The 27,891-nt window shown below is 34.9% G+C and overlaps 1 long non-coding RNA gene across 1 annotated transcript in view; it reads right to left on the minus strand.

Annotated features, from left to right (window-relative positions):
- LOC118896336 overlaps nucleotides 1-25,809 on the minus strand; it is a 206,223-nt gene extending 180,414 nt beyond the window's left edge. The window contains exons 1-3 of the long non-coding RNA XR_005020176.1: nucleotides 25,684-25,809; nucleotides 16,761-16,894; nucleotides 12,812-12,932 (exon numbers count right to left, since the gene is read on the minus strand). This is a non-coding gene — a long non-coding RNA (uncharacterized LOC118896336). The remainder of the gene's footprint in view (nucleotides 1-12,811; nucleotides 12,933-16,760; nucleotides 16,895-25,683) is intronic.
- Between the last annotated feature and the right edge of the window lie 2,082 nt (nucleotides 25,810-27,891).

Genomic DNA, 27,891 nt, shown 5'->3' on the forward strand with positions numbered 1-27,891 from the left:
TATTTTAGATGTGCATTGGGCCCATCCTCCCGTATTGTTTCTTTCAGATTTGCTTCTGTGCAAAGTTAACGGTCTTCATCAAAATCCTTTCTTCCCATAATGGCTCTGATCTCGGGACTGCAGCTGCCCTGCTGCACTGAATGTTTATCATTTGCCAGGGAAAATGCACATTATCTCCCCTTTTGACTTGTCAGTTTTTATGTTGGGACAACCCTAGTGTTATCACTTTGTATAATCAGTTTGACTGGAACCTTCAAACTTGTGTGTCCCTTTACTGTGAACATTTTAATATTCTATGATGAGATTGTTAGAACTGGAGGATTTGTAAGGACAGAACTCAAAGACAGAACTCTGTGTGATTTCTAAACTATGACTACAAGCATTTTATGTACCAGTGTTGACAACAGATAAAACAAGCTATTGTTCTAAAAATCCAGAAGTGATATGTGCTCTCCTGCAGACCATTGCAGTTATGAAAAAATATACTACCTTCAACTTGAGTAAAAATGCTTTAAGTTTGAATTCCATAAATAATACACCTTGCTCCATTTAAATATTTTGTATTTTACATGAAGGATGATCACATTTCTAACATTATATTTAAAATTCATTTTCTTAACCCTTAACTATCTGTTCTCAATGGCACCTAAGAAAGAAAATACACATTTATTTATTGATTTATTTATTTTGAGGATAACATTAAAACAGGCTATATGCTTTTAATTCTTAAAAAGAATCCTTTATTGAAAAGGTGCCTGAAATCTGCAATTTAGCATCTGTCTAAAACTAAAAACTTAAAAGGGATGCAATTGGTTATGTGACAAAAAATCTGTGTATAAAGTTTGGTTTCCCCAATCCTCCAAATGTTTAATATCCATTTATTGATCCATTTGTTTCACTGTAGGAATGTAAATGAGTAAACGGTACTTGTGAGCAATTTTCTTTCCTTTGGAAGTGATATGAAGACACTTTGCCAGGCATTGACATAATCGGAATATCAGGCCTTCTGTATTAATCTTTACTTTGAGCTAGACAAGCATCTGACAGAATACCTTCCTGTCAGAGAGCCCTACTGTTGGTAGTAACATGTGGGTAAATGTCTCGGATTACTTTTAAAAGGTTTGTTCCTCTTTTTCTCTCTCTGCATTTTATCCTAAAACTTCCACTTTGAGTAAATGAGGAAATCAGAAAAGACACAACTTGGGAATATGCATCCTTATGAAACTCACTCTTACACTAGCACTGACTGGATCAAAATGAAGGCAGAGTTCAAACAGGTGGTAATTTACTGCAGACTATTCAGGACCAACTGATTGAACCTCGAATTCTACTCCCAGTAAGGTGAACCATGCCTTACCATACATTTTCTTCTCTGTGGACAAATATCGAGAATTGGATTAAGATACTTTTCAAAATCATTCTTTCTTTTGGCAATGATTCTTCAGGTGGATCTAAGACAGCTCTGTTTGGCGCAGGATTGTCCCAAATGTCCTTTTAGCTATTTCATTACAGGCAAGGGGAGAGCCAGAGAGAGCAACTTCAGGCAAAATGTTGACTCCTCATGGCATGCCTTTGATTTCAGCGTGAAAGGTGTCCTCAGCATTCTGTTACGCCCATGATTCATCTCCTAATGCTCGATGTGTTAGCAAAGCTTGGCCCTGAAGTGCTTTTTTTTTTCTTGAAGTACAGTCTTTCAGACACTTCTGGCAGTTTGGTTTTAAAATGTGGAGTAAAGAGAATAGGTCGGTAGTGCCAGGGGAACAGCTGCACTACCCAATTACTAGAATAATTCAAAATAGAAATTTGCCTGAATACTGTGGTCATTATGTAGGTTTAAAAGAGCTTATTGGGCAAATATTTTGCAAGAGGGAATAAACATTTCTGAGCAGTTCACTAGGATAGTTTTGAATGCTTACTAATTTTTCTCCCGTACCCTTCAAAAAGTCTCCAGGAGTAAAACAAGGTAGACATCTAATAATATCTTAACACAATCAAAAACAAGCAAACAGGACCATTGCTTACCGTGTTCACAAATATATTCAATTTCCTAAAACTTTTATTATTAAATAGCTCTTGGATAAAGCATTTAGATTATTCTCATTTACTATGATCATGTGCAATTGGTAACAGATAATTTAATTTATTCTTTGCTGAACAAATAATTGGAGAAATTGACAAATATCTCATAAAGAAAAAATCTGTATGGCAGCAAGAATTTTGAATTCATATTGAATAGTTGAAGATTGTTTTATAAACATGAAATTCTTCCTTTTAAATTATAATTGAAGTTATTCAGAGAAATATGTGTTGGTGTTATCAAATATTTTAAATTTTAAATGTATGTTGAGAACAAAGGCATGATTTTTAAGAAGTGATTTGAATATAAACTTATATTTTTAACCTCATCAGAGGTAGTGTGAATACAAATTAAACCCATCTTTTTTCTTATATTACTAGGATTGTACTATATCTTATGGAATTTGAAAACACTGAGTATTTTCATATCTTATTTGATCTCGTGAAAATGAAAAGACCACTAATACCCGACTAGAGGCAAGTGGAAGAATCCAGCTGAACATATTTCACAAATTCCACAAAATTAAGGACTTTGTTATTGGCTAAGAAGTGATGTCTCCTATTCAGCTCTAGGCAGAAACAATTTCTCTTCTCAAAACGATATTCTACCAAAGGCAGTTGTTAGTGTGGTGTTTCAACGCAGACACACACTTTAGAATATACCTAGACACAGCAGATCTGTGAATGGAACCTTGTTCAGATGCAACCCTTGGAACCCTCTTGTACTGTTGGTGGGAATGTAAATTGATACAGCCACTATGGAGAACAGTATGGAGGTTCCTTAAAAAACTAAAAATAGAACTACCATACGACCCAGCAATCCCACTACTGGGCATATACCCTGAGAAAACCATAATTCAAAAAGACACATGCAGCCCAATGTTCATTGCAGCACTATTTACAATAGCCAGGACATGGAAGCAACCTAAGTGTCCATCGACAGATGAATGGATAAAGAAGATGTGGCACATATATACAATGGAATATTACTCAGCCATAAAAATCAATGAAATTGATTCATTTGTAGTGAGGTGGATGGACCTAGAGTCTGTCATACAGAGTAAAGTAAGTCAGAAGGAGAAAAACAAATACCATATGCTAACACATATGTATGGAATCTAAAAAAAAAAAAAAAATTGGTTCTGAAGAACCTAGGGGCAGGACAGCAATAAAGGCGCAGACGTAGAGAATGAACTTGAGGACACGGGGAGGGGGAAGGGTAAGCTGGGACGAAGAGAGAGAGTGGCATGGACATACATACACTACCAAATGTAAAACAGATAGCTAGTGGGAAGCAGCCACATAGCACAGGGAGATCAGCTCAGTGCTTTGTGACCACCTAGAGGGGTGGGTTAGGGAGGGTGGGAGGGAGATGCAAGAGGGAAGAGATATAGGGATATATGTATATGTATAGCTGATTCACTTTGTTATAAAGCAGAAACTAACACACCATTGTAAAGCAATTATACTCCAATAAAAATGTTAAAAAAAATGCAACCCTTGGCATTTTTTTACTTTTGTTTGCTTTACTTTTATTTTCAGTTATAAATGAAATAGAAAAAAAAAAGCAAGTCATATGTAAGTAGAAAATATGAGACAGTGCAACTGTGGGAAATCAGGAAAACTGAGTAAATAAGAAATTGAACAAGTACATTGATGATTCTTGGTATTGCTGGATTGTTGAAGCACCTCAGATAATACTGATTTGACTTTGGGACCATTTAGTCCTTTCTTTGTTTGAATTCTTTTCAAACAGGACAAAAAAATAGACACTAAAAGCCCTCTCTTGCCTTCCTTGGTCCCTTTGCATTTCTAGGTGTTTACCAAGCTTGCTGTTATATATCCTGTTTTACTTACATTCAGTGCACCCTGCTGATACGTAATGATTTATTTATTTTATTGTTGAAAGCTTGTGTGAAGAGTTTAATGTCTAAAATATCAAAATATAAAATGCAAACTAACCTCTGGATCAGTTTCCAGTAAGCAATAGGAATAAACGTAGTAATATATATCCCTCGAGAAAACGTCTGAATACAAAAGAAAAATAAAAACACTACTTCTGATTGGTAGAGTCATTCAATACATTTTCACATGGAGGTGCCAAAGCTGGATGTATTAAATGTATTTAAGTATAAAAGCACAAAGATCATGTGGTATCAGAAACAATATGAGATGTGATATTTTACCTTGCATTTTAGCGGTAGTGTCAAAACATTTGGGGCTTCGTTTATTTTTAAACTTAAGTGCTTTAGCAGTGATACATTTGTAAAGCTCTAAATATTAGCTCCCAGAGGTTATGCTTTTTATATTCTCTAACAGCATATATTATTTGACTAGCTGACAGATATTTCAATTAGGAGAGCCTTAAGTTAAAGATTGTTTTGATAGAGTAGCTCCAGAGATTGACAGTTTGGCACTACCTTTCAACAGGCTTGGCATGTTGCTTTCAAAACAGGCAAACAAAATCATCCCCCATAATTAATAATAATAATAATACATGGGTATAGTATAATTAATTTTCTATATGGATTGTGGTTTTATACCCTCTACTCTTTTCCTTTGACAGGTAAATGGTTGAAGACAGAAGACTTATAGATTTTATATCTAGCCCATGAGGATTTTGACTGATTCCATTGAGCAGGCTCAGGTCAGCTAAGTCCTTCCCTTCAAAGCATCATGGGTGTCTCCGAGCATCATTGCAAGCTTGTCCTGGCAGTAAGCCAGGCTTCAAAAGCCGTTCACTGCAGTCACTGACTCACTAATGGGCAACTGCAGGCTTTCTGATTTTCCTTTCGTTTCATGTGTTCATTTGACATAAATTTAATTAAACCAAATCTGGTGTTAGAGCAAGACGAGATAAAAGTGATATGTCTCAAATTAAAGAACTGTGAAAGATACAGGAAACAGAACTATGCTTTTTTAAAAAAAAATCTGTTTCTGTAAAATATTGTCAGTTTTCATAAGCTCACTACTTAAAGTCGACCAAAAAAAAAAAAAAAAAAAGATACTGGTATGCATTATTAAGAATAATGTGTATCCAGGGTTAGATGAAGGTCTTGGCCCCATATTCTCTGTAGTAAAACCTTTCATAGAATTCTTATGTTTTCTTTCATTCTCACACTTCAGGTAGTCACCTCTTCACAGGATATAAGACAAGTCTGCCCTTCTTCTGGCTACATAGCTCTAGTTGTTAGACAGCTCAAAAGCATACAACAGCAGAAACATGAAAAGATCACATATTAAATGTAAAAAAAATCATCAGTTTTCAAAGGTCTCTTTTGGTTTTTACTTAAGGCTAAAGAGGAGATAGAGTGAAAAAGATCATGTTGCTTAAAAAGCTCCATTTAATTGCTTTGAATGTTGCTTTAGGAACCATCCAACTTTCTCCTTTTAAAAATTGCTTTTTCCCCATTAAAAGAAATCCCAGACTAGAAATACACTATGTGAACTAAAAGCAGTCTTGCAATCTTCCTCAAGAATGCTCAGACTGATCCTCTTCCTTCCTGCAGCTGAAAGGCTGTTACTTCCTAGGACCACACTATAAGTCGCTGGATGTAAAATGATTACTCTGAGCAAATACACACAAACTAGCAAGTGATTGCAGTGTCCTGTGGATAAGAATCAGGAAAACCAGAAGAATTGAGCTGACAAATTGTGTGATAGAAGGTAGATTTCCTTGGGGCAGAAAACAGTGTGTGGCGTGTGGACCCTCCGCCTTTCTTGCATTCCAACTTTTGATGGCCGACTTCTTTCATTACAAACAACTCAGATGCCTCCTGCGTACTCCCCAGACTTGATTTCTTTCTGTAGAATTCACTGGGATTTAGACTCAAGGTATAGGATTATCAAATCCCTCTGTAACTTCTTTCATTTAAAAGATGAAAAATTAAGGGCCAACAAGATTAAGTGACTTGTTCAGGGTCACACAGCCAGTTGTTAGCACAGCTGAGACAAAAGCCACATCAACTGACTCCCAGATGAATGTTTTTGTTTTTGTTTCCAGCACTTTGAGTACTTCATTAAAATGGATCTTTTGGATTCTTTAAAGTAAACTCTTTGTATTTCCAGGTGTTTGTCATGTCTCTGACCTAAGAGAAAATATTCCTAATGGAATAGGTAGAATTAAATCTATTTAAGATTTTCAAGCGCCTCATATAGATTTCTTCTTTTAGTACTCAATAAATGTTACTCATTGGTCAAACCTTTGTTTTTGCAGAATTACCAATGGGACCATTTTTAGACTATGATTTACGTGGAGCAGACATTACTCATGAAAGCTATTCACGTCTTTAATATAACCACAGAACAGAGACTACATTTCATCCACAACCAAGCAGAGTGATGACCCTCAATACAATAGACAGTCATTTAGTCCTTAAGATATTTCATTTTAAATTTTACTCTGAATTCAAATGATCATTGAAATAGAAAAGACAGATTGTTATATTCCCCCTTAGAGAGAAAGCTTTAAAAAAAAAAAAAAACCCTTCTGATCCTTTTAGTCATGGACCTAAGATTACTTACAGAGATATTATAAACTTTCTATATCTATATCTATTTATCTTTCTATCAATAGACACATTTTTAACATAGACTCTAGTCTTTAGTAAAACTAAGACTTGAAGACTCTAGGCTTAAGTTTTAAAATGCTTAATGAGACTTTGACAAGGTCCACAATGATAGCATGTGTTAACATAATTTTATCAGTTTGTTCAATTTACTGAGTTCATTTATTTAACAAATATTCATTAAATAAGTACTATATGCAATTCACTGCATACACACAGCAAAAAGGGTGAATCAGCTGAGCACTTGGTAATCACTCTACCCAACAAAGATGCTGTATTTTTCTTATGATATATACATATTATATACTCAAGTAATTTTACAATATTAAACTGGACACATTATTCAAATTACTGTAACTTCACAATCCTGGAGTTTAAGTATTTTGTTTTCATAAAGGCTGACCTCCTAGTGATAGACTTTAAAGGTAGAAGTTCTATAGGATGCCATATTAACTAGTTGAGTTGATTAATCAAAATGTAATTGACAGTGTTTATAAATCTCGCTATGCTGAACAACTGATGGTTTAAAAAAAAAACAAATTAAAAAAGCACAAATAGGGCTTCCCTGGTAGCGCAGTGGTTAAGAATCCTGCCAATTCAGGGGACACGGGTTCAAGCCCTGATCCGGGAAGATCCCACATGCCTCGGAGCAACTAAGCCCATGCGCCACAACTACTGAGCCTGTACTCAAGAGCTCACAAGCCACAACTACTGAAGCCCACGTGCCTAGAGCCCATGCTCTGCAACAAGAGAAGCCACCGCAATGAGAAGCCCGAGCACCACAATGAAGAGCAGTCCCCGCTCGCTCGCCACAACTAGGGAAAGCCCGCGCACAGCAACGAAGACCCAATGCAGCCAAAAATAAAGAAATAAAATAAATTTATATATATTAAAAAAAAAAAAGCACAAATAAATTTCAAATCACCAGTCTTAACCATAAGGGCAGGAAAAGAGTATTGTTATCATCTAATGCTTTAATGACTGTACAACAGTCTTCAAAAATGTCCCTTCCTTAATTGTTGCAAACCTGTCTAATCAAATATCTTTGTGATGTCTCTCCAAATATTTGGGAGTTTAATTTTTAAACTTTATGTATCAATTAATAACAAAATTAAAACTTCAGATGTTCTTATCACAATATTTAGAAAAGCAGGTAAAATGCAACTTTGCACAGGTAATAAACACCTGTATCCTTGTTACAGGACATAATCTTTGAAAAGCAGAGTGACTCCTAAGGTGCAGGAAATCCTGAGTGTGTCCCCTTAAAGCATTTTTTCCAAGATTCTCAACAGTAATAAATGACTTCTGACAAATTAGCATCAAAGATTCTTTGAATAAGTATAAAAAACTATCTGTTCATCACTTCTTAAGAGTGTTTAGAAGCAAACTGCTTATTAAAACTGACATGTGAAAAAAATCAGAGTTCAGAAAAACAAGTAAGAATTTCAAAAATAATCTGTACAAATCACGTTTTAAAAATTCCCTCTGATATTCAGTGTATTGGCATTTCATCTCCAATACTTAGAATCTGGTTTAATGTCTTAGCAACCATTATTAGGCAAATAGCTCTTGAAAATGATTGAAAAATGTAGACTGACCCTTGGGAGAGTCTATTTTTCTCCTGTTAAGAATTTAGATAATATCTAAGGCTTGGTGCCTGACATCTTAAACTTCCTCACAATGAAATTATGGTGCAGGATAACCCAGTACCAAACATGAAATGACAAGTAATTTTTTTTTAAACAATGTTTGGTAACATCTGGAAGAATGGTTGTCTTTTTAAATCTATGTTCTCCCCATCCTTGCATCTTATTTGGCATCATATTAGACAGAGTCAGTCTTGTACACGGAATTTCATCTAGGTCTCAGGACACAATTTCATCTAGGTCTCCTTTTCCTCTCCCCCCTCTCCCTCCCCTTCTCTTCCTCCTTGTCTTCCCCCTCTTCATCCTCCTCCACTACCTCCCCCTCCTGTTTATTTTTTAAAAAACCATAGTAAGGATGAGAAGAGTTCATGCCTGCCATATTATTAATCAAATATATTTCATTTGGTTTATTTCCTCTCTTCTGATTGACAAAGAGAGGTGGCAAGGAACATCTTTCTCACAAAATTTTATTGATCTGTGTTTTATACTAAAGAAGCAATTCTTGGTAGAAATATAAATGCAACACTAGGGCCTAAATGATATTGAGCAGATTTTGGCATTTATCTTTCTTATTGCGTTTCTGAGTACCTCTTTAAATTCTGTGCCCAAAGTGAGCGCCTACTTGCCTTAACCTTGTTCTGGCCCTGTGTAGCTCGAAAGCAGCCCTAGACAATACATAAATAAATCAGCATGGCTGTATTCCAACAAATTTTTATCTGTTGACACTGAAACTTGAATTTCATGTTATTTTCACACCATGAAATATTATTTCTTCTTTTGATTTTCAACCATTTAAAATCATAAAAACCATCCTTAACTTGTGTGTACAAAAACAGGCAGCTGACCCACCAAATCTGTAACTTCGGTCATAGTTTGCCAACCACACCTTTTGAAATTCAGGCATGTCCTGTTTTTTAAGAGCAACTACTCTGTAAAAGTTACATTAATATTAAGAAGGCTATAAAACAATAATAGTTTTCTTAGGAGAATGAAATTATGGGTAACTGCTTCCTCTACAATGTGGTTATGTTGCTTTCATAATTAAAACTACTTAAAATATTGATAGCTTATTTTTATAACTTGAATAATGTCTCTCTTTTGGAATGCATCAGAATCTCAGAACTGTGCGAGTTCACTTTTGATTGATTCTCAACGAGAAGTTATTCTTAACATGAAATTTCAAATCAACCAATGCTTAGCCCTTAGGTCAAGTTATTTATGATTTATGGACAAGAGTGGGCATACCACAGGCACTCGGGCTCTTAATTCATTGTCATTAAATGCTAATTTATAAACACATATTTGTATATGTATTTATGGTAGACACGTGTAGTATTTAAACAATCAAATCACTGGATTTTTTAAAATGACTATAACCATCACTCAAACATCCACTACCCCTCTCCCAAACAGAAGAAGTATATTGAAGAAAGGTGGCAAGATATAATGGAAAAGCAAACAAATAAAAACCATGGGTTTGGAAGACGATCTATACCCCAGACCTGTTTCTTGAGCAGGTGATCAACAACTAGAATTTCTTTTCTGTTATTAGATCCTGGGAAAGAGAGAGGATATATTCACCAATAACTTAGGTGCAGGGGGGAGATAGGCTTATCAAATTACAGAGTCAAATTTGAAACAAATTTGCTCATAAAAAGTCACAAAAAGTGGTTAAGACCTCTAGCGTTACTAGTTCTACGCAGCAATCAGATAGCTTATTGGGGCTGATTGCTTAATTAACCATGCAATCCCCAACAACTTTCCCTATACAAAAATATATTTCATATTGTAAACTGCTTACTTCTCAGCATAAGTTTGCTTCACAAATTGTCTGTGAGTTTAGCGTTATAAGTGCATATAAAGTTATGCATGGCTTAAGCGATGCTGTAAATAAATAAAACATAAAAATACTGCCTATCTGGCTGCAGAAGTGAGCTACTACCAGATTTCAGCCCAGTTGGCACAAAGATAATGCTTTGGAGCAATTCAAGTCTGAAACAGCTTCAGTGATACCATTTAAGCTTGAGGTATATTGGCAGAACAAGGATATGACTAAACTAAATTTGGCTTAAGCCACCTATTACTCATACCCTCTTTCTACTGCATTCACACTCCAATTAACAAACTGTACATGATACACACACATATATTTATAGTTTATGTTTTTCCTGTGTTGGCAATGAAACTTTTTAAATTACTTTCCGTAAGCTGTGAGAATCTTCTATTCAGATCTATTTGATAAGATAAACTTGGCTCCGGAAGTGGTGCGGTGCATGGGTTTTTCCTGTTCATCTTAGAGAAGAGTTCCATTTGTACCCATTACCTCTATCCCATTACCACTTCCCACTCCTCTCGCTATGTGGGATAACGATCATCTGTACCCGTTTCAGAGTAACCAACACCCACAAGGCTGTTCTGTGCCAAACGCTTTGTATGCGCTACTATCATTTCCAATATAAGGAGAGGTACACCAATATTTCAAAGTTAAGAAACTCGTCTACGGTTACAAAGTCATTATCTTCCGTACCAAGATAACAACCTAGTTCTTTCTAAATCAAAACCTGTGTTTTTTAAAAGGTCGGGTTTTTTTAGGTATAATTTAGGTACATTAAAAGACACAATGAGTTTTGACAAACAACCTGAAGTTTGTACCACAACCACAATCAACATACAAAATATTTTCACCACCGTAAAACACTCCCTCATCACTGTTTATAATCAATCTGCTTTCCCCACCCACAGATCCTGGCTTCTACTGATCTGACTTCTGTCCCTATAAGTTTGAGTCTGTTAGAATGTGATAAGTATGGAATCATACAAAATACAGCCTTTTGTGTGGACTCTCTCACTTAGCATAAAACTTTAAGATTTGTCTTCATTTTTGCATGTTAATTCCTTTTTATTGAGGGATAAACTGATCAGCAGTATTCCATTGTACAGAAGCACTTCAATTTGTTTATTCACTCACATGTAATGGCACATGGGTTGTGTCCAGTTTATAACAATAATAATTAAGTCTTTATAACCATTCATATAAGGTATTTATGTGGACATGGATTTTTGTTTCTCTTGCATAAATACCTAGGAGTAAGATTGTTGAGTCATAAATATATTTGTTGTGTATGTCTCATTTTGTCAGAAACTGCCAGACTGTTTTCCAAAGAGAATGTAATATTTTACACTCCCACAGGCAATGAATGCGAGTTCCAGTTGCTTCGCATCCTCATCAGCCATTTTAACAGGTGTGTAGTGGAATCTCATTGTTGTAATTTTTATTTCCCTAATGAGTAATGACATTGATCACCTTTTCATGCGCTTGTTTTGTCATTTGGCTCTTTTCTTTTGTGAAATATCTTTTCAAATCTTTTGGCTCTTTTAAAAATTGGGTTGTTTTATTATTGAATTCTGTGATTTTTAATATATATTCTGGATACAAGTAATATATCAAATATATGTTTTGCAAATATTTTCTCCCCATCCATGTGTTTTTTTTTAAGACTTAGTTTTTTTAGAACAGTTTTAGGTTCACAGCAAAATTAAGAGGAAGGTACAGAGATTTCCCCTATAACCCCTGCATACGCATAGCTTCCCCCATTGTCAGCATCCCTCACCAGAGGGTACATTTTTTACAAATGATGAACTTACATTGAAATATCATAATCACCCCAAACCCGTAGTTTACCTTACAGTTCACTCTTGGTGTTGTACATTCTATGAGTTTGGACAAATGCATAACAACACGTACCCATCAATATAGTATCTATCATACAGAATATTTTTAGTGCTCTAAAAATTCTCTGTGCTCCATCTATTCATCCTTCTCCCCCAAACCTCTGGCAACCACTGATCTTTTTACTGTCTCCATAGTTTTGCCTAATATAAAGATATTTGTAGAAATATGATCAATGAAGTATTACTTGAAATAGTAAAAATTGATAACTTATTAAATTTGCTACAGTGTCATAGTAGACTATTACATAGCCAAGAAATAATAATATATATAGTATGTATCTTTACTATATTACTAAAATAAAAATATGCCAAAAACATATTATTGAATAAAAAGTTATAAAACAGTATTACGGTCTGATTAAAACAAATATATTTAGTAAAAAATTAAAATTATCTTTAAAAAAACAGCTGCCATTTAAACCAGCTATTCCAGGATATAGCAAAAAATAATTATCCCAGAAAGATAACCATTCCTTTGTATGTAAAACATTTTTTGAATAAGTCAGATTGACATGAAATAAAATGGTTTTAAATAAAATATAAAAGAGTGACTGCTTGCTTTTACAATGTCATTTGTGGTGCCTCTAATGGAAGAGAGAGCAGAGATGGAAGAATGGGCAGCAACTACATGATGGGACACCAAACAGAATGATGGCCACTATGTAGGGGAAATATATATCATCCAAACCAAGATATGTTTGAGGGTGAAAATGGTCTCTGTTTATAATTATACCCAGTGGACTGGAATATAGTCAGCTATGGTAAACCAGAAATGTGTCATCTGCTTACCTTTCAGTAATCCCTGATAAGGATCATCCATTCATTTTAGGTACCATCATATTTGGAGATGTCATTCTCTTCTATTATCCCAAAAGCTTTCATGGTGATTATCATGGAAAACAGCCCTGTGCTGGTGGAAATATAGAGATATGAAGGTAAAGAAGGCTGAGTAATACATTATGTGCGATTGGACAGATTGCAGAAGGGGTTATTTGGACAATTTAAATAGCCTTGGAAATCCACAGGAGGCTATGATCTAACTTAAATATTAAAGGTAGGCACAATTTCACTTTGTATTCACATATATAGCAATATGTATGAAGTGCAGAAGGAGCCTAATAAATAAACATTTGTTAAATGTATAAAAGAAAAATACCTATACAGGAGTCTTAACATTCCTGGGGGCATTTTGTTTGTATTTAAAAATAATAATGGCTTAACCTTACTATATGCCAGATACTGTTTTAAATGATTTATATACATTAACCAATTTGCTACTTATAGCAGTCCCATGCCCTGCAAAGGCCAAGAAAAACATACCTGATATTGAAAAAAAATTGATATTATTAACTTGTTTCAATAAATAAAACTGCACAACATTGAAAACCATGGTCCATCCCAGCAAGAAGGTATTAGAAGTGATTTAGAAAGTTTGGTCTTGGTTGGGTAATTTTAGACAGAATTCATGTAAGTAAGAGTTTGCTCTGAATTGAGTATTATCAGGAAGGAGGGAGGATTCTATGATTGTATATATTAATTTGTATGAAGAACATGTTAAAAATAAAATGGGGCTAAGGTATAATGGATAAAGAAGCAGGCATTTCTCGTGTTATCTGTGAGAGGGGGATTTAGTAATTTTTGTGGTTTACTCAGTGATCATATTTTTGTTTTTGATCAGACATGATTATGAGTGATGTTGGTCACAGAATGACCATCTGATGGTGGTGATGTCTGGCATTGTTTTGTTCAGTGGGAGAACACCCAGCCTAGCTGTGAGTGCAGGCCTAGCAACAAGCTAGCTACCAACTGGCAGAAGCTACTTTTCTCTTTTCTCAGTAATATTTTATTCCTATTTTGTAGTCAAGGAAATTGAAGTACAAACAAGTTGAGTAACTTGAACAAAGGCATAGAGTTAGTAACTGGTAGAGGTAGGAAACTGGGGTTTCTGGTTCTAGAGCACCTGTGAATTACTATGCTAGGAATGGTTTTCTATAACATTCAGAATTTTTCTTGGAATTGTTATGAAGAAAAGGTGGTTTTTTTTCTTGTTGAACAAGAAGTTTTGTTTTAATTTTTTTCATCTCTTAAAAATGAAGAAATTGCTGGTTTCTTTCATATAACTGATTCTGTGTGGAGACTCAGTGAATTCCTTTTACTATATTGATATTTATATATTTTCCAACAATATTTGATACACACATGTTCCTTTTTTGTGTCTGAATGACCTTGACTCTATATTCCTCAAGAGCAGGAAATCTCCAATTTAAGAACTTCTGACTTCAGACTTATGTACGGTAAGGGACACAGAAGTTGGCTAATGTATGTGTTGAGCCTGAAGAGAATATTGGTTTCAATTCCACATCTCAATACAGGGCATCCAGGCAGAATGTCAGTATGATTAAAGGAACACAAGCCTCCTGTAATTCTGATTATATACTGGTCATTGTCCTAGAAGATGACTTTATTCTAAATAAATCCTGTTGAAGGGGAAGGGAAGGAAGAGCATGGAAAAAGTAATTACAATGCCTCCTGCCTGTTCAGGGTTTTTTTGAGGACTGAAATAAGCCTGGAAAGTGTTGGCGGTGGGAAATAGAAGCTCAGGAAGAATGGAGGCAAAGAAAATCAGTCTGTGCTTGACACTCCTCTGTCAATTATAGACTCCATATTTTACCAGTTCTCTTCAGTAGGGAACCTATATTCTCTTCTTTTACCTACTGACAATCACAGTTACTACATAGATCTACTTGCCTGATAATAAACATTATTTCTAATTTGTGATGGTTAATTTTATGTGTCAACTTGGCTAGGCCACAGTACCCAGATATTTGGTCAAATACCAAATTGAGTATCTCTGTGAAGGTATTTTTTAGATGAGATTAATATGTAAATCAGTAAACTTTGAGTAAAGCAAAGTTTTATTCTATATTATGCGTGGACTTTATCCAGTCAAATAAAGGCCTTAAGAGAAAACAGATAGAGGTCTCTTGAGGGAGAGGAAACTTTGTCTCCAGACTATCTCTGGACTTGAACTTCACCAACTTCTCCCTGAATCTCCAGCCTGCTGGCCTACACTGAAACTTTTGTACTTGCCAGCCTCCACAATCATGTGAGCCAATTTCTTAAAATCTATCTATCTATCTATCTATCTATCTATCTATCTATCTATCTATCTATCTACCTATCTACCTACCTACCATTTATCTATCTGTCCATCCATTCTATTGGCTCTGTTTCTCTGGAGACCTCTGACTGATGAGATTTCAACCCTTCCTAATTTCATACTGGAGATTCCCATCAACTTCTTCCTTCATTATTCTTATCCCAACTAGGGCTGAAGACTTGGGATTCCCATACTTATTCCTCCAAGTCTTAAAATAAAAATCTCTAGAATTCATTTTTTTCACATCACCACTGCTACTGACCTAATTCGTACCATCAACAACTCTCTCCTGAATTAATGCAACTTCCTAACTAGTCTACTTTCCCCTTTCTTCCCTTCTTCCACTACATTTTCCACACTGCTACAAAACTAACTTTATAAAATATAGATCTAACGTTGCCACTCTCAGCCTTGAATATTTTGGTGATTTCCCATGAATTTCGGGAAAATACATTTAACAAAATTTTTTTGGTGAAAAATGCATGATTATATCCATTAAAGGCACAGGAGACTTCATGAAAAATAGAACCACACTTCGGCTTATGTAAAAGTAAAATATACTTAAAATATTCTAATGAATTTTAGAAATTAAAATAGGAATATATCAATGCACAGTATTTCCTTTCATATTCTTTAATCAAGATCGTCTAGTCTAAGATTGCTTCACTGTGATTTAAAAAAAAGTTTAGTCTTTAATAGTAAGCTACTATAGATTACTTTTGTCCATAATTAGGATCAAGGTTTTTATGGCTAAACAGAGGCACCAAATAACTCTATCCTCTCTCAAAGGCCTACTGTAGTTTTTAAAACATAGATTTACAAAATTTTTCTGGAGAATAAAGTAGTTCCGAAGTCAAAACTGTATTTGTTTGATAAATTTACAAGAACATATATACATATTATTTCAGGACAGCAGCTAGAATCCTTAAGAAATAATAAAGATTTTCTAAGCTAACTAATGTGATGTGAAGCCAGCCTTCCTTTAAGATCCTCATGTAAAATCTATATAGATTTATGTTACCTTTTCCTGAGAACACACAATATACTGTGCTTATGTCATGAAGATTATCATTCTAAGGATTTCACATTTTAATTTGAATGTTTTAAAATTTGCTCTTTTTTTGGATAAAATATGGCTTAATAAAGGCAGAAAAATATAATGGAAAAATACAATGAAATGATCAAATTTTGTTATCAGTTCACATTCAGTATAATTCTAGAACTGCTACTTAGATATGCTGATATTTTATTTTCTATTACAGTCTTGTTTGTTTCATTTTATTATAATGCTAATTGCCACCATTTAAATGACTTAATGACTCTAATTTGTCTAGATGTATAGCTTAAGTAGCTATACCTTAAAATACTTTTTCTGTTGGCTTTTTGGAGAGAGTTATGGTAAGTTTTCTCACACATATAATTGGTTAAAGTTCAAGAACTAAAAATTCGAATTAAGAATATTAGAAAATAAACATTTTCTTGCTCTCTCAAGTTAAGATTTGTAATAAGCATTATTATCATTTTAAGTGTCCAAGTATAAACAGTAAGTTGCAAAATCAGTTTATTTTTAAATCTTACCTCTTCTGACTTGAAGCCCACTTTTACATTCAGTACACTACGGGTATCTCTTCTCTATTAGTAACAGTCCACAGTTTTCCCAATTCTAGTCCCAGATGACTCCATATTTTCTGCCCTGCTCTCCAGACGCATCACTGAAATACAAGTGTAAAATTCCACAAATAAATACAATCATAACGGTGAAGAGAGCCAGGGGGTGTAATTGGATAAGAGTAAAAAATTAAATATTTCAATACATTTCTACATGACAGAAAGTAGCTAGGAACACTTTGAAGAATGAAATGAGTTCAGAAAGCCTCAGCCCAGAAAGTTTCAGGGGACTGGGGAGACCTGGGAATCAGTCTGCTGGTTAGCACCCTAGTGAGGCCCTGGTCTCAGGAGTTAGCAGGTACAATGAGGGCCAAGGGTGAGTAATAGACTAAAGGGAAGGAAATGACTAAAGATTTGACCAAGTGCCTTAATTAGTACCAATCCCTTCCCAACCCCCACCTGCAGAGAGATATTTTAGCCTTTAATCCCAGGCCAAAATGAATTGCTCTTCTCTAAAAGTATTGAACAACCTGTTTGCACAAATCACAATAGCCTATGTATAGTATTGTGATTAACGCTGTAATGAACATGGGAGTGCAGATATTTCTATGAGATACTGATTTCATTTCCCTCTGATATATACTCACAAGTTGGATTGCTGGATCATATGATAGTTCTATTTTTAATTTTTGAGAACCCTCCATACTGTTTTCCACAACGGCTGTACCAATTTACTTTCCTATCATCAGTGTACAAGGGTTCATTTATTCCACTTCCTCACCGACACAAACTGTGATTCCTAAACATGAGTGTACATCAGAATTCTCTGGAGGACTTTCAAAAACACAGATTTCTGGGTCCTAGCCCCAGAATTTTTGATTTAATAAGTCTGAGTTGGGGCCCGAGAACTGCGTTTCTAACAAGTTTTCAGGTAATGCTGATGTTGCATGTTCAAGAACCACACTTTGAGATCCACTACGTTACACAATTGAGATTTCAGTTTTGTTTTTTTTTTGAGACAGCAAGACATGAATTCAAACTCCAGCATACTCCCTTTCAAGTAAAATGACTGTGGTAAGATGAACTAAATTGGAAATGTTTCTGTTTATTTTTCTGTAAAATAGGGATACTATTGTAAAAGAGTATTTCAAATCTTAAATAATATAATGACAGAGCCCAGCACATGCTAAACAGTCAATAAATGTTACTACAATTTTTAAAATGCAAAATGATAATATTTTGATATCATCAGGCATTTTAGGTTCTCAATGTCTGTTTTCCTAGCAATTTATGCCTGTAGGCAACAGTGGTAGACTCTAAAATATGAATAGGGAACTCAAAAGTCTCTTACATTTACATCATGACTTCATCTGAGTCTTCCTTGATTTTGCTGACAAATCTGTGCATTGGGATTAGTGCTTTCACATGATGAAACCATTTAAAGGGAAAATATTTCATAACTCTTCTGATTTGGAATTTTATATTTCTAATTTGGTCAGATATAAATAATTGTTCTTGCCGTAACATCCATTGTGAATTGCTCTCTTGCAGTGGCTTGCCCCTTCTTCAATTTGATAGGGAGTCACGGTCTGCCTTTCAGCTGGGGATAGCCACATAAAACGTATCTGGGGCAGTTTTTTAATTAAGAACATCATAACAAAGAGAAGCTAATTAAAAATGATTATGCCCATATGTAGTGAGAATTCTATACATATATTTGTATTAAAAGATACTCACACCTACACATTTGTGACAGGGACGTACTTATGTCAATTTCCAGTTCATGCTTGCTAAGAAAGTGAAAATAGTACAAGTCCCTCTCTGTTATGGTCTCATCAGGTCTGTATTCCTCTTCTCTAAGGTCCTAAGACCTCTTCCTTGAGCCACAAATCTCTAAGCTAGTAGGTCTCTTTTTCAGTTACAGGCCAGTTTATAAGCTTTGAACTTGTGCGTAATGAAAGCAGGATGACCAAGCTCTTTAACTGGTTAAAACAAAGCTTCCACTCAACAAGTTGCAAAATGAAAAGTGAATGAGATTAATTGGCTGAAGAAACAAAATTCTGCATTGAATTAAAAGTTAACTTCTCAAGCCCATTTCCAAACTTCACCTGTCTTTTGAATATTTTCCGCACATTTACTTTTTTTACCCAGAAGGGTGTTTGTGGGGAAAAAGCGTCAATGACTCAGTTCAGTTTTGCAAAGTACTAACAGTTCTAGAAAGGAAACCTGCTATATTGAGTAAGTGCAAAGTATGATTATTAATATTAATATTTTTAAACAGCTGACAGATGGTGAAAACAATGAAATATTTTGATAACTCCTTGCTATATTTTCAGAGACTAGAAGGCTTATTGAAAATATGAGGTTCTAAATATTTGAATACGTGGATGCTTTTTCAGATCAGTGTGACCAAATCTTTTTTTGCAAATACTGTGTTATAGTTTAAAAATTAAGGTGGTGCTAAAAGAAAAGGGGATAAAAATACATACAAATGAAAAATTCCTGCAAGAATTCTAGTGCGATATCAGGCATTGCACCTCCAGGGCAATCTATGCATCTTTCAAACAGAAACTCCCCCAGATGAGCTTGTCTAGCATCACTAAAAGAACTTGGGCCAAGTATGTCAGCATTAAAAATACCGAATTGGCTGGAAATACTGTTGTGTGTCAACCTTTATTTGTCCTTTAAACCAAGAAAAAAAGAATAAAAGTATGCCTGTAGGCAAAATAAAGGTCCCCTCTTTCCTTCCCCTCCCTTTCATTCCTCTTACTCTCTTCAACTTATATGAGATTTGTAAAATGAATTGTAATAGAAAGTTCATATGACAAAAATTACAGTGGTGTGGCCAAGAAAACACCCAGGGGGCTTTTAGCTTCCGTTGTGCCAGGAATGAACTATCAGATCAGCCTTCTGGACTCAAATGCGACACTGTCAATAAGGATACATCATCTTTTTTGTGGTGTAGAAGAGCTGTCGGTTGTAATTCCCATTATTCTAAAGCCAGGATTTTCCATTAGTATAGCCACCTGCTGGGTTTCTCTACTCAGGTTTAATGGAGTCTGGATTAGAATTTATCACCATCTGTGGGAAGACAGGAAATGAGAGAGCATCACTAATTCCTTTCTTCATTTGCAAAGTGTATGTATAATTTTTATAAGGAAGTAGCAAAAGCAGCCGAGGTTGGAAATGGATGGAAGAATATTTTAGCTCACGTTGACATCAGAGCTCCAGACCAAGGGGGACACATGCTGTTTGTTCTAAAGCCAACTCCAGCAACAAAAAGAATGTTTTAATTTCCTATGTAATGTAGTATTGAAATCATGCAGATTCAGGATGCTATTTCTCTTCAGCTTCCAAAAAGATCTCAGAAGATTTAATCAGATCTCTAGTGAAGATGAAAGACTTGGATACATATCAACTTCACAAAAATGAGTTCAAGATTCCTAATTACTACATTAGCTTATAAACAGAACAGTATAGAATATAGGTGTCTATTATATGTAGTTCCTTCTTTTCCTCCAGAGATTAAAAAAAAAAACAAAAAAAAAACTTTGTAGAACTCAAGAAGAAAGACCAGAGAACATCAAAACATTCAGGATGATCTCTAGAATCAGTGTAATGCCTTAAATTCACATAACTGTATCTCAGGGGTTCTGACTTACACAGAGTCACCAATAGTGCATTATTATCATATTTAATTTTAAAAAAACAGATGGGTTTATAGGAAAGGTGAGCAATTTGCAATTAAATTCTGGCATTGGCTAGTGGATAAAAAGTTTGCAAATCTGATCTGCCCAATTTTTTACACTGCTCCATCAGGGTAGGGTGTTGCCTTCTGGAATCTGCTGTCCAAATACATAGAGAAAAACGAAACCATTCCCGACATACCAGCTGTGATAGATATTGCTTACCACTCCAGCTAAGAACAAGCAGAGGATAATGGCAGTTCAAAACATGAGGGGAAAAAATCCTCTCAGGAAAGAGGAAGGATTTAAAGTCAAAACAGACACACACAGACACACACAGACACACACACAGAGCCTCTGAAAAAACACTGCATGCCATTGTCTTTCTTCAGGAACCATGAGTTCATCCCTTTCTCATGAATCTCCCTCCATGTTTATAATCTCGGATTAATGACTCTAAACAGTGAGCCTGTTCTAAAGTCATGGGGGTCAGCTCTGTGGACTTGAGGAGCTTGGATAATTGGAAGGAATGTTACTTATTACAGTGAAGCAACAATTCCAGGGGAGGAGAGGAAGAAGCACCACAAATAACTGCACTGTTGTTCTTTAAGACTACCAAGAGAGTTCGCGCTCCTATCAGGGAGGCTGTGAAGACTGTATTGTGACAAAGCAAAATGCCTCCTGGGTGCCTGCTTCTAGTGGAAAGCTTTTGATGTTTGATCTGTAATGAGATGGAAGAGGAAAACAGTCCCTTGGTTAACTAATATATACTGGATATGAACAGATTCAAAGATTTAAGTTTCCGTTCTGGGACAATATCCCCCATGCCACTCATTTATTATTTAGGAAATTCTGTAAGTTCTTTTCTTTTTTGTACAGAATGTGTGATGGGTTTAACATACTTCTGCTTTCATATCTGGCTTGGATAATAACCCTAATAATTAGTATGCCGTGTTTCGCTTTTACTAGTTTAGCTCTTTCTCAGTGTGGATATGATGTGGCTTTATGTAATTTCCTTTTGGCATATATGAGCAATCAGAACTTAGGGGTTCTTATTGGGCCTAAGCACTTTGTACTGGAAAGCGGAGGGGCAGTAACCTAACACAAGTGCAAAGGGTTGCAATATAACACAGAGCTCAAGATAAAGATAGAATGAAAAAACTGAAAGCAAAAGCAATAAATAAATAAGCAGTTAATTTTACTCCACACGGCATGCTATGGATGATGTCACACATACGGTGATTCACACCAGGAGCCGCAACTTTAGAGACGAAGTCAAACCCTAGAAAATCTGTCAGTTTGGGTTAACAGAACATTGTTATTACCTCAAGTCAAGCAGATGGAGGGCAAACTTCTCTGCTGGATTCTGCTGCTCTTTAATTAATGTCCACATTTATTATGTCAATATAATGCATCACATTTGGTCTAAAGGTTGTTTTACTTTTTTTTTTTTAAAGCAAGAATGATTATTTCATTTAATTTCAACATTTGAACAGTTGCACAGGATTTCAGAGCCATATGTAGATACCCAAATAATAATGTTTATATCAGTGTATAAAAGAAAAAGAAGAGAAGGAACCAAGCTGGTTTTATATATTTCATTCTTGATGTAGAGATGGATTTGTTACTTCTTTTATGAGCATTTCCAAATGAGGGATTTTGAGTACATGCATGTGAACATAGAAGAAAAATAGGAATCTCAGACGATAAAGCTATGCAGATCTTATTACAGTGTTATTCCTTCATAAAGAAATTAATAGCTGCAATTCCTCTAGTGCTCTGTTTAGTCTTGTCAGTGAAGAATAGCAAGTAGGAAGATAACACTGTAGAGACATCTCATCTCGGAAACTTTGATTTTCTTATGTGTGTTCAAAAGGAACAAGGAATCCCTGGCATCTGATATTGTGCATGAGAAACTGTGGTGTTAAATCTTTAGCACAATTCAAAGAATAAGCCTATTATGTAACAATGAAAGAGGACATGTGCCATAACTACAAACATGCTTTCTTAAATAGATGGCAGGCTTGCATTGTTCATTTTGGGAAAATATATTTTCAGTGTCGGTTCTAGCTTTTAATTATTTAAGTTAGTCAAATCCAGAATCGTTAAAATGTGCAAATATTACCTGGAATCACTCCAAGAATAGGGAATCGAGGAATAGATTATAAGATTCTACCATGAGCTTCACATTTTTAAAAAAAATTATCGATAGTTTAGACCAGTAGTTCTCAAACAGGGGCAATTTTGTCCCCCAGGGTACATACAAGTCTGGGGAGGGAAGTGGTCCTACTGAAATCTAGTGGGTAGAGGCCAGGAATGCTGCTAAATATGCCCAAATACACAAGATAGACACCAAAACACAGAATTATCTGGCCCAAAATGTTAATACTGCTGAGATTTAGAAACCCTGGTCTCTGTCAATAAAACCACTTTGTCATCTCTAAATATATGAAAAATCTTCAGATGAGTAGGAGAAAAGCATTTTCCAATTCAATTGATTTGTTTCCATCATAGGTACTATAACTAAGGAACACAATACTAACCTTGGTTGTGTTACCTGTCAGTGAATTATATTATTATATACGACAGGAACATATATAGTAATGAAATACGAAATAAGTGAAAAGTTTCATATTTTATAGGTTCTTTTCCATCCACTTCTCTTTCTCTCTGTCTCTCGTATTTTTACATCATTTTCCTCAATCTGTCTTTATATTTCTCGGAGGAAAAAAAAAAATCTCAAAAATGTACTGAATTGGCATGTTAGCATTTCTGTGTCTGGAATCCTTTTTAATTTTCAGTCCTTCAAAATCTGATGCAAAACACCTCTAGCAGGAGACTTTTCCTGTTCCTTTTTACCAATGGTTTATTATTTAATTCTGCATGCTTTAACATTCAATTATTTGGTGTTCTTCCAAATATGAATTTTATTTCACAGTATATAGACAAGGCTATATTCAAAGAAATAATTTGTAAATGATGGGTTAAACAAAATTAAATTGTGTTTACTGCAAGACTTTTCAGAATCTTGAATATGCTAATATGTATTGTAAATATCAAGAAAAGGATTTAGTAACTATTACTTTTCCAAATCTACTACATTATAGAACATTTCTTTACATGAACTTTCTATTACATCTGACGAAATTTGTGGTCTAAAAAACATGTCATGGTTCGCTCATGAATTGTCTAGAATGTCCTATTCCCATTGCTGGGTATCTATCATCCATAATTCCATCTTCTCACCTTAAATATTCCAAAGCCACTAGGAATCTAAGGATCTGGTATCTGCTAGAGAACAGGCACATCCACAGGGCAGAACATAATACAACTCCCTTGCTAAACCTCTGGTGCTCGTAGACCACTCCTGGTCCAAAGGAAACAGTAATACATGCTTTAATCAAAAAAAATCTGAAAATGCAGGTCAAGCTGGGTGCAACCGCCTCCTCTGACTTGCATGTTGGTCATTAGCCAACCTGTCTCTGGCCATTTAGACATCTCTGCATGAGACAAGCATTGCTTGCTTCTGTCCCTCATACTGCAGAGGATGCGGATTAAATTCTTTGAGGAATCTCACTGAAGACCCTTTACTGAACAGGTAGCCCATTCCAAGTGCTAGGGACTCACAGCACAGCCTCCCCTAATAAAGCCTTTTATCAGATTTTCTAATTTCCACCCTAGAGTCCATTATAGCTTCAATACAATACTTCACTGAAGTATCATACTATGCTTTCATTTATTTTTCATCTATTTTTTTTCCAGTCCTATAGGCTGGCCAGTCTCATAATTCACCCTGCTATCTCATCTGCTCTACCTGTTGCTTCAGTTTAAAGTTCTAACAAACTGATAGATATATCTACAGGGTTGTGCATACAGAATCATGTACACTGTCCTGTACTTTATGGATAATTTAGAGAATTTTCAAAGATAATTTCACCTGTGCTTGGTTTTCACCAAATATGCTAACATTGGAACCAGACTCCAATTGTAATATTTGACTATTCTCTGTAGAAAAGACCAGATAACTGAGTTAGAAACCTTACCTTTTAGTTCTAAACTTTTGACCAACTTTCTAAGTGAGCTAATTGACTCACTCTACCTCTTTGTTCTGTTTTTCACCTGAGCAATATAGATATTTTCCTATATTACTTTTTAGTAAAAACTTAAAGCACAATGATATATGATGACTAAAACATGGTCTCAAATGTAAGATTCTTCAATATACTCATGTTTATATTAAAGTCAGTTAAATGTGCCTCTGAATTTTGAAGTTTTGGATCATGTTCTATTTTATATATATATATATACACATATATATATGTATGTATATATATATATATATATATATATATACACACACACACACACACATACATAGTAGAAGACATAGCTTTGTTTGTGGAGAGAAAGTCTAAAAACTGTAAGGGAATAACATATGTTAAAATTTCAGTAATATGATAAATAAAATATTGAAATGTTGTTTGGTACAACAAGAAAATTGATGTTTCCAAAATTCATAGATGTTCCATGTGACTTTAATCATGAGAAAAGGGAGGATAAAGAGAGAGCAGAGGAAAATGGCTGTTACCTAGATGGATAAGTTAGGATTTTATTTTACTTTAATTTGATCAAAAGGGTCAAAATAGGGGAATAGATTATCTTTGTAAATAAATACAAGATAAGATATAGGAATGTATTCACATCAAGATATTCTTATAATATGGAACCAAAATACTGGATATCTATACCAATCCCCAAAAGAATTTGAGTAATGGATTTATAATGTTGCCAAAAATTCAAGTCTAGAAGTAAAAATAATCATGTAAGAATGAGAAAGCTAACATAACATTTCTGACAGTACAAGAATTAATAAAATTACAAATAATGTTTTATGGTGTTTAACTGCTTCAAAATTATTATATAATGAAAGTAATAATAGTAGATAACATTTACTAGATTTCATTCTTTCTAATGGCTTTATAGACTGTTAATTCATTCACTCCTTATAACTGTAACAGAGCAGAACCCTAGGGGGCCTTCCTGGGACAGACCCTTCCCTCACATTCTCTGCTTTAGCTCCTCTCTAAAGATGATAGATTCCGATACACATTCCCCTAGTTGTTTTGCAGATGCTGGGATCCCCACTAGCTGGAAGAAATTAACACATCCCCTCCCAAAACCAGGAAATACTTGCAACAACTTCTCACCTTTTTACTTTACCTTACCATCAACCAATCTGAGACTTGTATAGGAGCTGATCACATACCCTGGGACTCCCCTCCTTTGCCTTGCCTTTGAAAATGCTTTGCTGAAACCCATCGGGGAGTTGGAGCTTTTTGAGCATTAGCTGGCCTGGACTCCTTCTATGGCACCTTACAATAAACGGTGCACTTTCCTTCAGCACAGACTGGTGTCAGATGTCAGTCACATTGTGCTTGGGTCAACGGACCCATGTTTTGGTTCTGTAACATAACAACCCCTTGAGATAAGTTTGTTGGGGAGGAAGAAATTTTCTTCTACCCTTCTAAGTTCTAGCTGGTCTAAGAATTAAATTGACATAATACAGATTAACAGGATAAAATCAAAGAAAAGTTTAGTAACATGTGTACATGGGAGAGACCCAGGAAAACTGAGTAACTCACCAAAATGGCTGAAGCCTCACCCTAAATACCATCTTTAGCTAAAGACAAGAATGTTGGGGGTAATGGGTTGGAATTTCAACAGAAAGGAAGGCAATTCACTTGAAGATTGAAAAGCAAATGTCCGGTAAATAAATGTTTGCTAGGCCATTCAGGGACAACAGGACACAGAGTGGACTTTAATCTCTAGGCCCTACAGAGTTTCCCCCACCACATCTAGCCCATATTCTCTCCAGATATCTCTGGCGATAGCTCTACTCTGGGAAAAGGCCCTTTACCTGAATTTTTAGGTAGCTAACTGAGGGTAAAAAGAAAGACTTCTTGAGTTTTCTGTTTCTTAAAAATAATCAGCCTAAATTATTCCTCATGCCAAAGAGACACAATTTGCAGAACAAATTTTGAGCCCCTACAAATTCTATCATTATCCCATTATATAAGTGAAAAAGTAAAGCACAGAGTGCCTAAGTAATTTTTCCAAAGTCAAACATCTAGTGGTAGAGCCAGGGCAAAGAACTCAAGCAGTTTGGCTCCAAAGTCCTCATTGTTAATCACTCTGCTGAACAGCCTAAGAGAAGCATACTGCCAGTAAAATACAATGAGAAAAGGAAACTCAAAGTCACAGCAGATATTTCATTAAAGTTAGGTTTTGTATTTGAAGGATCTGGGACTATATTAGCTTATACTTGTTTTCACAAGTATATTAACTGTTTTTTACTGATAAAACACTCTACAAAGACACTGATGAGGTATGAATATTAGCTATTCCTATCATCATCATTATTGCTTACTATTACTAACTTTCTGGTTGTTAAGTTTGTCAGCTAAAATAAGGTGTCCACTAAGCTTTCAGATACCATACACTATATATTTTCTAGGAAAACCTGGATTTTAGTAATCATGCTTCATGAACAAATTATGTCATGAATATATATATATATATATATATATTTTTTTTTTTTTTTTTTCAAAACAATGAGACTTGGGACTATGCTTTTATTTTCTATATTTTCAATGCTTACCTAATACTTGCCACTTGATAGACTAATAAATAATGTTTCTTAATGTTTTAATTATTAAATGTTTTAATGATTACTCAAAAGTAATAAATAAAAGTAATAAATAAACGCTACCTGAACAAATCAGTCAACTATATAATAATCCTATTGGTTAGCAGCTTCCTTTAAAGGAAGGAATTAAGGCTCCTTTAGGATATGACCTCAGCCCATTACTCCCTAGTTGCTCAAATCTCTTCTGTTTGGTTCTGTGCTACTGTGATTATTCAGAATGGCTAAATAATCTTGGAAATTACTGAACCTGATGATAACTTTAATTTCAAGACTTTGAAGTACTCTCCTTGATGCCTTACTACCTTTATGGTTGTCTTCAAAGTTCACACTGTCTCATTTACAAAAATCTCTATGTAGATCTACTGAAAATTTTATATAATGTTTCTTGTGCTCATCATACCCTCATCAACATATTCTGAGGTTATTAATAGCATGATAATTTTGAAGTGTTATGTAAAAGAAGAAGTCTTTTATGTAAAGGAGATCACATTAATCCAAACTGAAGTTTATGCAGTATAAGCTTGAGGGAAAAGAAATTTGAATGCAAATCAAATTGGATTTTTCTGGAAATATCTCTTTAAGTCTGTGAGGAAACCACTATAGCAGTGATTAAAATTTGTTCTCTTATATTTGATTAGAAAAAAAGTTCCTGTTCTTTTGGAAAAGTGTTTGTTAAAAAGGAACTTCATAACACTTCCTGTCCCATTTA

This window comes from Balaenoptera musculus, chromosome 6 (genome assembly GCF_009873245.2).
Source record: "Balaenoptera musculus isolate JJ_BM4_2016_0621 chromosome 6, mBalMus1.pri.v3, whole genome shotgun sequence".
Classification (NCBI taxonomy): domain Eukaryota; kingdom Metazoa; phylum Chordata; class Mammalia; order Artiodactyla; family Balaenopteridae; genus Balaenoptera; species Balaenoptera musculus.